The following is a 12,976-nucleotide window of genomic DNA, read 5'->3' as shown; positions in this document are numbered from 1 at the left end:
ACATTTTTACAAGAAACACCGCAGTGAATTTTATACAGAAGCTTTTTCTTAAAGCAGTTTTCCTCAGTGTAGGCCATTAGTTTAAATATGGAAGTATAACTCAGGAAAGGCAAATCAGTGGGGGTTGATGTGATATAGTACAGATTTATAGGTCTCTGCTAAGCGAGATAACCCAGGGATAGAGTTGAGAATATCTAAATGAATGGATGAACAGCTATTCCCTCAGGCAACCTTCCTTAGGGCTTTGATAGATATTGAGAGGCAGAGAGTTCCCTTATATCCCCTGACACAAGGATCTGGAGTACTGCTCTTCTGGTTTCTATTTAGGTGCAGTTAAATGCAGAGACACATTTTCTGGTCATCGTCTAGGTGAGGATAAGATTAGCACCCTTAAAGGAAAATTGAAAGGCTTGACAAAGTCATAAACTTGAATAAAATATTATCCCACTTTGAACAGAAGGATGAGTCTACACTTAACTAGATGCAGGGCAAAGAAAAACTTTAGGCACACATAAAGGAAAATCAAAGGTCATAAATCTATTTCATACCTTATAAGCCATAGCAAAAATCTGAAACACATGCAAGGGAGATCTACCTTCAACAAAAATGCCATCTCTTAGAAGAAGCAATTTACCTTTCCAGTATCATCTTCAAGATAAAATGACTCCCAAGAATAAATCTATGGAGTTCAATGAGCTAACTTGAAGTAATAATGATATCATATGAAAATTATGTGAGACATTGTTCTCTTTTATATTTATTTGCTTATTAGACCCTCAGTGCAAGTCTATGAAGTAAGAACTATATTTATATATTGCTGAGGTACAGAGAAATTAAATGATTTTACCAAGACGTGTAGCTAGTAAATATCATAATCAGGATTGTGGATCAAAATGTCTTTCTCCTGAATTTGTGATCTTAACTGTTGTGCCATTGAGTTAGGGATATTCATTGTAATCCAGTTTAATGCTGGGCAAAAAGTGAACTCCTCTCTAAGTGATATTGGTTTTAGAATGTGTGCCTTCTTTTTTTTTTTAAATAGCAGTTAGGCCTCAGAGCCAATGGTCTATTAAATAGATAGGTCTATTTAACCTATCATTAAATAAGTTATTCCTATTTAATGATAATAAAACTACACATGTATGAAAATGCCTGTGTTTCAATTTTATATGGCAGAAAATCATTCATTTATTAGATCAGTATTTACTGAGTGCCTTTTATATATAAACACTGTTTAAATGCTAAAAATTGAGAAATGAATAACACAGACAAGATTCCTTCTGTCACAGAGTTTATATTTTATGGAAAGAGACTATAAGCAAAGAAATAAAATAAATAAGAAATTGTCAGGTAGCAATAAGTACTATGCAGAGGATTAAAATAGGGTGATGTGAGAAACAATGACTGGGAAGTGATGTTATTTGGATCTCCAGGGTATTTACCTTCCCAAATTTATATATCTAATCCAAAATTCTCCTCTGAGGAGAATATATTCATCTTTCTATTTGACATATTGAATCATAACACTCAGGTATGCTTGTCTCCCCTGTACACACGCTTGTAATGGCAAAATAAATAAAAGTTTTTAAAACAACATCAGAGTGCATATATCTGAATAGTTCAAGCTGCATGATCTTTTGAATAGATCTGTTAATATAAATCCCTTAAAGCTACTTAGGGTAAAAAATGTCACTCACAAAACAGGCAATATATAACAAGTGTTCACTGAATAAATGAATAAATGGACTTGATAATGACCCCCAAGAGTTGATACATATGATTACCAACTACTGTTACTCTAATAAAATTTCTTCTTCTAATAGCCAGAGAGATGAAAATTCTAAGATGTGTATTTAGAAATACATCACAAAACCTGTAAATAATAAGCCTAAGTAAATACTTTAAATCTTTAGAAAACCAAACATATTTATAGGCTTTTGCTTCCAGCCATAATCAAATAACTGGAACTCTCTCAATAAGAATAACTATAAAATTGAACAAAATATGCAAAGCAACTATTTTTAGACATGAAACAGCAAGCAGTAGTAGACTGTGATCACAGTTGTGAGGTAATCAATCACCCTGGTCTTCTACTGGAGATTCTTTCCTGACACAGAGAAGGAAAAATGAAAGCAAGCATGGTATCAAGTCTTGTTGAACCAAAAAGTCCAACATCTAATTTCTGGACTGCTGAAATGACTGGAAATTTCAGGGCAGGTAGAGAGAAGGGGATTCTACACTGGAGAGAATGGGGCAGAGTCTGGGAGTCTGGGGATACATCATAGGTCCTTGGCCCAGGGCTGGGCTGCACATGTGCAGAATTAGTCTCTGTAAAGTCTAGCAGAAGACCTGTGCTGCAAGAGAGGGGCCAAAAAGTGATAGTATAGGTAATGCCATTCTGGGAGATGTCAGAGTTCCAGCCCCACAAGGGTGAAGAATTTTCACTAAGCCCCTCGGGCCTTAAAAGACCATGGCTTCAGAGTAAGGACCACACTGTTACAACCAAATTCAAGTCTGAACCAAACATGTTTTAATCCAAATGAAACCAAGCCTGTGAGGATAAAGAGGATTTTTTAGCGATTTAACTGTGTGACAGAACAAAACTTATAAAGGAAGGTGTAAAATAGAAAAAAAATAAAAAGGAAGATGACATAATCCAGACTTTACAACATGCCATTCATGAAGTCCAGTGATTAAAAAGTTACTTCATGTACAAAAAAGTAGAATAAAGAGACCCATTATCAAGAAAAAAGCAGTCAGTAGAAAAATACCTTAAGATGACCCAGATGTTAGAATTAGCATGCAAGGACTTTAAGAAACTGTTATACGTAGATTGAAGGATTTAAAGGATAAGACTGTCTTGGGACGTGAATAGATGGAAGTTTGAGGAGATAGACACTAAAGTATAGAACAATGATATTAAAAAAACTATAATAAAAAATTTATTGCCTTAGCTTAATGGAGGTTGCAAAAGAAAGGCTAAATGAACTTGAAGACAGATCACTAGAAGTTATTGGGTCTGAAGAACAAAGAGGAAGGAGACTAAGGGTAGAAAAGGTAAACGGGCTCAGTGACTGGTGAAATAAATTAAGGTATTAATGATATTAGAAGAGAGAGTCTAATCTAACAGAAAACCTATTTGAAGAAATAATGACCCCAAATTTCTCAAATTTATTGAAAGAGAAACCAACAAGTTGCAGATTTAAGAAGCTCAGCAAACCCCAAGCGGGATAAATACAAAGATAATAACAGCAAAAATACATTATGCTCAAATTGTTGTAAATTAAGAAGGAGTATTTTTAAAGCAGCAAAACAAAAAAACACATGATGCATGCATATGAATAAAGATAACAAATGGGTGTTGAAATCTCATTGGAGACAATGATTAGGCCATAAAACAAACAATGTCTTTGCTGGAAAACAACTGTCAGATTTCTATAGCTGGATGAATATATTTGTCAACCCTAGGCATGACAAATTAAAATCTTCAGAAAAATAAAAGCCGAGAGAATTGATTACCAAGTAGTTTAGGGTATAGATTGTGAAGATAGAATGCCTGAGCCATGTGATACTGAACAGATTATTTAACCTCTTTGTGAATCTGTTCCCTTCTCTATAAAATGAGAATAATAAAACTTGTCAAAATTTTAAATGAAAGAATCCATGTACTGCACTTAGAACCATGCCAGGTGTATATTAAGGCCTCAATCAATATTATCTAAAATATAAAATAAGGCCTATGATTTAGAATAAATTTTTTTTCAACAAGAAGTGTACAACAATAGTTCTGTGAGGGAAAAATATTCTCACAATTATAACTTAGACCTTGAGAACTGAGTGAGTGCCTTCAGGCCTAGTTCTCTACCTTCCTCCAGAATTACATCCCAATTTCCATTTGGGTGATAAGTTAAAGATCTGTGGAGCCTCCCCCATTTCCTCAGGCCCAAAGAGTTTTATCCAGTAAAACGAAAACCCATAGCCTTGAGGAAAGACCAGCTTCTTCCCTGTCTTATATTTGTGTTCTCAGATCTATTTGATGTCAGCTGATCTCATATCAGTCTTCACAAATCAATGTGGTTTCCCAACTGAAATGCAGCTGAGCCCGTAGGGAAACTCTCCTCTGACCTGAGAAAGGAGCTGAGAAAAGCCTCAGCCAAGAGCATCCTTTGATGAATCCATCAAGAAGAGAGACAGAAATTATCTGGACATGAGAGCAGAAGAACCAAGCTATATACATTTGAGACCAGATATCTACTTTTGGATCCTTTCATAAATATCCTCTCAAAAGTTCTTTTCAGGTTGTATGTCACCTGGTCTCTCTTCAAGGTGAATCCAGAAGCTTAAAACCCTCCCCCACCCCTTTCCCTACAGTCTCTCCTTGCTTAGATTGTAATGCTGACATGTTTTTCCTCCACATTCAGTGATTCTCTGTGTCAGACTCAATGAATTTTAAAACAAGTGGCTCTCCAAGTAAACTTTGAGTGATGTGTAATGTGAAAAAAGAAAAAAAAACAGTCCATTACATTTTCTGAAAACACTCAGAGATGCTCTGTGAATAAACAGAAAGTCAGCAAAGTGAAAGAAGACCTTACCCCCACATACATTGCTGTAGGTTCTCTCATTTTTGCTGTCTAGAGGAAAAAAGTCTGAAATATTTGAGAACAAGAAACTTAAAAATAATAGTAGGAGAGATTAGGAGTAGAGTTTTTAAATTGCAAAAAAGATTTAGAGAAAAAGTAATGAGGTAATAAATACGATACTTAAAATTCCATTAAAATAAAAAATTAAAATGAAAAAGGATAAAATGAATAAGATTTGGGGTGACTGTAGTAGGCTAGAAGTCGGCAAAAACATAAATGTAAAAGACATAAAGCTGAGATTAAAGAGTTGAAACCTGTGAGATAAAATGTAAGAAGGGCTCATTAATAACTAGTAAAAATTCAGCTCAAAATGAATTAAAGACTTTAACATTAAGACCAGAAACCATAAAACTCCTAGAAACCCAAAACAGGGGGGCTAACTCCTTGAAATGACTCTTGGTGATGATTTTTTGGATTTGACACTAAAAGCAGAGGCAACAAAAGCAAAAAATAAACGAACAGGACTACATCAAACTAGGATGCTTCTGTGTGGCAGAAGGAACCTTCAGCAAAATGAAAAGGCAACCTACAGAATGGGAGAGGATATTTGCAAACTACATATTTGATAAGGGGTTAATATCTAAAATGTACAAGTTAACCTGCTTTAAGGATCTTTCCCAGTCAGTCCCGCCCCCCGCCTTGTTCTCCCACAGTTTAACCCTTTTCCCTAAGATGCAGTTTTATCAGCCCACAAATGTGAATTGGGGAGGTCACCAATATCAAACCCCCAGACAGATTTCCTAGTGAGGTTTGAGATTACAATGACAGATGTTTTTGAACCTCCAGTATCACTCTTCTAAGCAGTTTTATTTAAGAAGAATATAATGTATGCTTGGGGAAAGTATCCAAACTCAGTTTATATGCTGCTATAAATACAAATGTGGATTTAGGCTTAGAAAAATGTCCAGGAAGAAATATGTCACCAATAAGAAAAATAAAATACCACTGGAGGAATAATTCTTGATATTCTTACAGCCAAAAGCAATAGCAAGCAATTCTTTGCCAAAGTGTGTGCAGCTCTGTTCTGGAATGTGCATAACATTTTCTAAAATGTAAGCATTTATTGCCATAGTGCTATGGCATTTTGTGATTAACTTCAGCTCCAATCCTGAATAGCTATGTTTCTAGAAGGATGGTACGAGTGTTACTTCCGTCAGAATCACCGAAGTCCTTGTTAAAAATGCATTATTACTAGGTTATTTCTATGTTCCAATCCAAATGTAGTGAATTGGAATATCTGGGGATGATACCCAAGGGTCTGCTTCCTTAAAACAACCCCTGTCAAAAACAAAACAAAACCCGGTCATCATCCCCCATCCCTACCAGTAATTGTTGCATGCCCTGAAAATCAGAAAGTCACTGTCATAAGGTTAAGCATCGATCATAAAAATCATGATTTCTGTTCCACCGACTCAGAAACCAGTAACTTTGTCACGTTCCAGAAATCTCTAAGGCTACATTGATGACATTTTCCAACAGATGATGTTGCGACTCATTCATGTTTGACCTTTTATGTTTGTTTTTAAGAAATACATGCTAGACTTTTAAAAATCCCAGAAATGTTACTGCTATTTTTTTTTTCAAGGAGTCTTAACATGGATTTCATGTGTCTTACCATAAGTGAGGTGAACGTTAGCAACCCTCATGTTATAGCCTAAAGGGAGACCCTAGAAGTGGCAGAAACTCTGTTGTTTAAATGTCAAACCAGACATTTAGACCACACCTGCAGATTCAGCTGACAGCTGCAGGAATGGGTAGATTAATTGGAGGTGGAATAGAGTGGGGCAAGAATTGGAGGTGCAGGGGAAAGGAATGGAGGGGGATTTCTGTCCATTGAAATGTATAGAGCACAGGTCCCTGATCTTCTGAGCGAGCAGCGTGAGAGAATAGAGCGCTCACGGTTTAAGTGGTCAAGAACATGGAGAAACAATGCAGTGACCACCCACGGCTGGGAATTGGTTGCTTTGCCCAAAATCTTTTGGGTCATTTCTGGTTCTCTCTTTCACTCTCAAGACTGACTTGTCAGGAGATTCTTCTGGTTCTCCCTTTAATATTTATCTGACCACTTCATCTCCATTTTCACCTCCTGGTCTGGACCATGATCTCTTCTCCCCTGAATTATTGCAATAGCTTCCTAATAGATATCCTTGTGTCCCGTGTCACTCCCACAACTGATTCTGCACACAGAAGCAGAGCAGTCTTTTAAATCTTAAATCAGGCTGTATCATTCTTCTGCTCAAAGCCCTGCATCGAGGCTGCAGTTCACTCCCGGTAAAAGTCAGTCTCATTGCCCTATCTCTTGTTGGCCAGACCCCATCTCCAACTCCACTACCTCTTGCTCTTTTCACTCCAGTCACACCCACTTCCTTTGGTGTCCTGGAATGCTTTTCCACAGACATTTGCTTGGCTAACTCTGTGCCCTCCTTTCAGTCTTGTCTCAAACATTTCTTTCTCGAAGAGGCTAGATGGGACCCTCCCATTTAAAATTGCATCCCACCTCCCACATATACACTCCCAGAGCCCTGCTCTCCTTTTTTACTTTTCTCATAGCACTTTATTTTTTAATTTTTTAAAAAAGATTTTATTTATTAGAGGGAGAGTGAGAGAGAGCACAAAGGGTGGGGAGAGGCATAGGGAGAGGGAGAGGAAGCAGACTCCCCGCTGAGCAGGGAGCCTGATGCGAGGTTCGATCCCAGGACCCTGGGATCATGACCTGAGCTGAAGGCAGATGCTTAACTGACTGAGCCACCTAGGCGCCCCTCTTTTTTCATAGCACTTTTTGCCTTATACCATACTGTGTCAGTTATTAGTTATTAAGCTTCTGGTTCATCTTCTGTTTCCCCACTCCCTTTATGAGAATGCCAACTATAGTAAAGCAAATACCTTTGTCTGTTTGATTGTCTACTAAATCCTAAGCACCCCAGGTATACAGGATGTGCCTGGTATATAGTAGATGCTCAATTAACATTTGTTGAGTGAATTAAGTAAGTATTCATGAGGTAGACCTGATCCTGACAAAGTATAGGGAGAAATTGAAAAATAATTATAAAGGATTAAATAGAGAACATTAACTAGAATTAGAATAAGATCTGAGATAGGCAAAAATAACTAAATGGGCCAGAAAATCTGAGTGGGCCTGGATCCAAGTAACTCATTACAACAATAGCTCATTTGTAGGGATAAGTAGTTTTGATGTTGCGGTTCAAAGCTACCCACAAATCATGCTTTTAGCTATTGCCTCTGTGTTCTAGGTTGTATTTTATTTTTTAACTCTAAGACATTAGAAGAAAAAGCCATTAAACGTCTCCAAATCTTTCAGCAAGTTCTTCTGTCCACACAATGATCAGGAAATAGGATTCTGTACCTAGAATTCTATAAATGGAGGTTTTGAGAAAATAATGGAAAATTTCAGGAAAAACAATCTCATAATGGAGATATTTACCTCTGTTTATTCTAAATAAGTTGTGATCAGCTAGTAACAGTAGCAGTAATCTGCTATGGAGAAACTTGAATGAATGCAAGTTTAGCATAGATTATTTTTTCTCCCAGAAGAACATTAAAATATGTCAGTGAATTATGGTCACACACTGGACTACACTTAAGTCATTATTCACAGATTATTTCTCTTTTCAGTATCCCATCCAGCTTGGTGTTATGCACTGAATTGTGTTCCACCCCTCCCAAATCATATGTGGAAAAGCCCTAATCCTCGATGTGACATTTTTTGGAGATAGGGCCTTTAAAGAGGTAATTAAGGTTAAATGAAGTCAAAAGAGTGGGACTGACTCCAATAGGAGTGGTGTCCTACAAGTAGAGGAAGACACACCAGGGATTGTACACAATGAAAGAACCAGGTGGGGACATAGCAACAAGGCAGTCGTCTGCAATTCTTGCCAGACCTCTACTATGGCAATACCTTGATCTTCAACTTCAAGCCTCCAGTATTGTGAGAATATAAATTTCTGTAATTTAAGCCCCCTAGGCTTTGGTATTTTGTTATGACAACCCTAGCTGACTAATACACTTTGTCCTCAGACTAATATTTATAGCAGGTATGTGGAGCTGGTTGTAGACTTGTTTGATTAGATATTTCTATTCTTTTTCACTACTCACTTTGAAACCAAAGTTGCAATTGTTTGAAATTCTAACAGCTAAGATTCTCTGTCATTCTATTATGGTAACATACAAGTGCCAAACTGCTTCTTTTCATTTACACTATCCATTAATATTAATTTCCAAGTTGAGGACATTGTATATGGGAATTTGAGTCAATAATGATGTGTTGTTGGAAGATTTCAGGGTAAGTTTGACATAGTGCTGCAACGTGTTCTGTTTTTTTTTTTTTAAAGGGAAGGGAAACCCAACTCCATATTTGCAGCATTGCAACAGATGGTACATCCCTGTAGTAGGAGAGTGATGTCCTCATCAAGCTGTTGATACAGTTTGTGAAATTTAAATCTTTACATGATTGGGACTGCTATGAAGATGGATATTCTGAACAATCCCACATATTTTTAAAAATTCTTGTCTTATGTGAATCAGGGTCACTGAGAGAAATTATCTGACATATGTTTGTTCCTATAAATACTTAAAAAGATAGCATCATTCTGTTTTATTTGAGTCCAGACATGAGGATGGTTTTTTCCTAGGCAATATGGCATTGTGAGCAGAGGCATATGGATCTCTCTTTATTTATAAGTCCCTAAAATGACCAATGGAATAATCAAATAGGGAAAAAACTGCATCAGTCCTTGAGACAAGGGGAGAGCCCATCTAGAAGCTAGACACTTAAAGGAGTTTCTATTTGATATAAGATTGAAGGAACCGAGGCCTCAAGACAAAGGAACAGCCCCTGTGACATTGAGTAGAGTCTTTAAAAGAAGCAGGTAGAGACTCTGACAGTGCTCTGCCTTGTACCCCAACTCAGCAGAGTAAATGCTGGAGGCAGAGCAGTAGTAATAGGCCCACCATTCAGTGCCCTCTCACTCTGCTAATAGGCAGCATTCAGACAGCAAACCAGCTGCAGTGCGTGCTGAGTCCTTTACAGAGAAGGCGGATTTCTCAGAAGTCTGTCCGTATCTCACCATACTGCTCGTGTTCATGTGCTTGCTCTTTCCCCACCATCAGTCTCCTCAACACCCATAATTGAGAAGTTGAAACTAGAATATACAACTGAGAAATAAGAGAGAGAAATACTCTCTTCTGATTTTAATCAGAACCTAAATATTCTTGATTAGGATATTTGGGAAGAACCTCATCTAAATTTATGAAATGAATTCACTGTAACTTCTACTTGACTATAAACCAGAATGGAGCAAGCCTATACCTTCTTTACCTCTCAAAGAATAAACAAACAGAAAAGTCAAGAGGCCTATGTAAAAGTATCACAATTCCAAATACAGGGACCACTCTAATAGCTCAGCTCTGAAATAATCTAATGTAAGAAAAAAAAATTTAATGTTTTGTGACCTCAGTCAAATGTTTTGATTTGTGATCTCAACACAATTTAAGAGGTTATTCAAGCAACAAGCACAAGCAAAGAAGAAGCAAAATGTGATCAAACAGGATGGCCTGGGAATCAAAATCAAGGCTATCAATTTAAGAATTGCACAGAAGAAGTAGTGAGTCTGTTGGATGCTGACATTAATTATGATGTAGAAAATGAGCTCAAGGGCGCCTGGGTGGCTCGGTTAAGCATCTGCCTTAGGTTCTGTTCATGATCCCAGGGTCCTGGGATGGAGCCCCGCATCAGGGTCCCAGCTCAGTGGGGAGTTTGCTTCTCCCTCTGCCCCTCCCCCCCACTCATGTTCGTGCTCTCTCTCTCTCTCTCAAAAAATAAGTAAATAAAATCTTAAGAAAAAGAAAAGATGAGCTCAAGAGCTATCATGTGTGCTTCCTAAAACTGTACAGACGGTCCTTGGGATGGTTAACCTTAGAATTTTTTGACCTTATGGTGGTATGAAAGTGATATACATCCAGTAGAAATTGTACTGTGAATTTAGAATTTTGGTTTATTTCAGGGCTAGCAATATGTGCTATGATGTTCTGTCATGATGCTGGACCGTAACAGCAAGCTGCAGCTACCAGTCAGCCACATGATCATGAAGGTCAACAACTAGTACACCTACAACCATTCTGTATCCATACAGCCATTCTGGTTTTCGCTTCCAGTATTCAATAAATTCCTTGAGATATTCAGCACTTTATTATAAAATAAACGGTAGGCTGATGAATGTTTAAGGTAGGCTAGGATAGGTAAGCTATGATGTTTGTGAGGTCACATGTATTAAATGCATTCTTGACTTAATGATAATTTCAACTTATATTGGATTTTTTGGGAACATAACACCATACTTCAAGGAAGATCTGTATAATGTCTTAGGTTAATATAAGAAAAGATTAATCAAAAAGAACAGCTTCAGTCTGAGTTAATCGTAGCCAGAAAGGACTGGCAGGGAGCTTTGAAGCACATTAAATATTGAGAGGTAATTCTCAACCATTGTTTTAAATATAGTTACAAAATTGATTAAAGAATATTATCTTAAAAACAATGCACTATATACTACTAAAAAGAACTTGATGGATTTTATGTCCCTGTAAATATATCAGCCTGAAAAAGATAAAAGAAATTTCTGTGAATAATATACAAGAACATCTTCAAAAAACTTTAAGCAAGCAATGTTACATGCAGAACTTGATTAATTTTCAAAATAAAGGCTTTCTTTATTTGCTTGACATCAATTCTTGAGAGTAAGTTTATAGTACCTCTAGGTGACATGTAAGTGGGTATTGAGTAGACCATCAATAGAACCTTCTTGGAATTAAAACTGCTTTGGTTAAATATAACTTAAATTACTACCACACATTTGTAATAATTAAGAAAAACAAACAAAAAAATCACTGTTGACACTGTCATTGGCCCTACAGCACCCTTTGGCATATGGTTCCTAACACAATGGTAGGGCTTTACACAAAGACATTTAATATTTATTTTAACTGGACAACAGAATAACAAAGGAAAGGAAAGCAATTTGTAACAGACTTTATTTTTAAGTCTTTGGAATCTTTTTTGTCAGTTCCTATACAGAAATTAAGATTGAAATCCAAGAGAATTTCTTTGTAATAGTGAATTAGCACTCAAATGAGCTTGGTTAAAGAAACAAAACTCTTTCAAGAAAAAGGTGGGTTTTCAGGGAACACAATTGTCAATAAATGCAACATCAGGAGGTTTTGAATGCCTAATATGCTCAGCTGTTTTGCTAAATGGATGAATGAATTATTCAACTATTGCATTTTTTTCAACCTTTGAACTCTAATACATCTTTTGAATGACTACAGAAAAGGCATATTATTTTACAAATAGGTCTGAAAAATAGACTGAGCATGAGGATCTCCGATTTAAAGTATTTTGAGAATCCAAATGTATACTTCCATGGTGAAAAATGGTTAAAAATACATGTGTGGCATATTTTTTGACATTAGAACAAAAATTATTCAGTTTTTAAAAATTCGGTGTTAAAAATAGGTGAGAATCTAAACTGTTTTTTTTTTAAATACTGAGGATTCATTTTCCATATGAATATTCCCACTTCCTTCTGTCACCCCTCACAACAATAACCAGACAGGCTGTTTTAAGAACTTAATATGTGTTCTAGTCAAGCCACCCTTCATATCATAGACTTCTGGGAGTTGAGGTAAGAAATGGGGGAAGAACATGGCTTCGGCTAGTCATCATACCGTAGTATAGCAGAGCGGCTAAGAGTATGGTCTCTGAAACCTAAAGCCAGCTGCCATTAATTAGCTGTGTGATCTTAGGCAAGTTACTTAATCTTTCTGTTCCTCAATTTCCTCACCTCCAAATTTGGGATTACAACTGTGCCTATGTCATGAGATTGCTGTAAGAATTAAAAAATTAATTTGGTAAATTCAATAGAAATATCTGTTCCTGTTATTATCAGCATAAGTGTAGAACATTTCATTTTAATAGTAATTTAATTGGACAGGATGTTCTTGATAGAAATTTAGTTTTCATTCCCACGTGACACACAAAAGTCAGAATAATTTTCACTGATAGACTACCAGGGTTGAAGTTGTATTGCCTTGACAGCCTCATTATATTATTACATTAAAATGACACACAGCATATTAGTAATCTCCATTAACTATATTTTTAATTAATTATGATCTATTTCAAATGTATTTGCATGTGTGTGTCTGTATATATATAGGTGTATTACATATTATTGAAACTCCCTCATGTATCCTTCCAAGATCACAGGGAGTCGTAGTTAAAAATACACACTGGAGGAGACAAACTACCTGGATATAAATCCAAA

General features: G+C 36.5%; 1 protein-coding gene across 6 annotated transcripts in view; it reads left to right on the top strand.

Moving 5' to 3' along the window:
* Positions 1 to 12,976, top strand: part of THSD7A (thrombospondin type 1 domain containing 7A) — a 446,918-nt gene that overhangs the window by 240,115 nt on the left and 193,827 nt on the right. The gene's annotated exons all lie outside the window — the stretch shown is intronic.

This window comes from Callorhinus ursinus, unplaced genomic scaffold (genome assembly GCF_003265705.2).
Source record: "Callorhinus ursinus isolate GAN/ISIS: 27379988/994484 unplaced genomic scaffold, GSC_fseal_2.0 scaffold12, whole genome shotgun sequence".
Classification (NCBI taxonomy): domain Eukaryota; kingdom Metazoa; phylum Chordata; class Mammalia; order Carnivora; family Otariidae; genus Callorhinus; species Callorhinus ursinus.
This window is presented reverse-complemented; position numbering and strand designations above follow the sequence as displayed.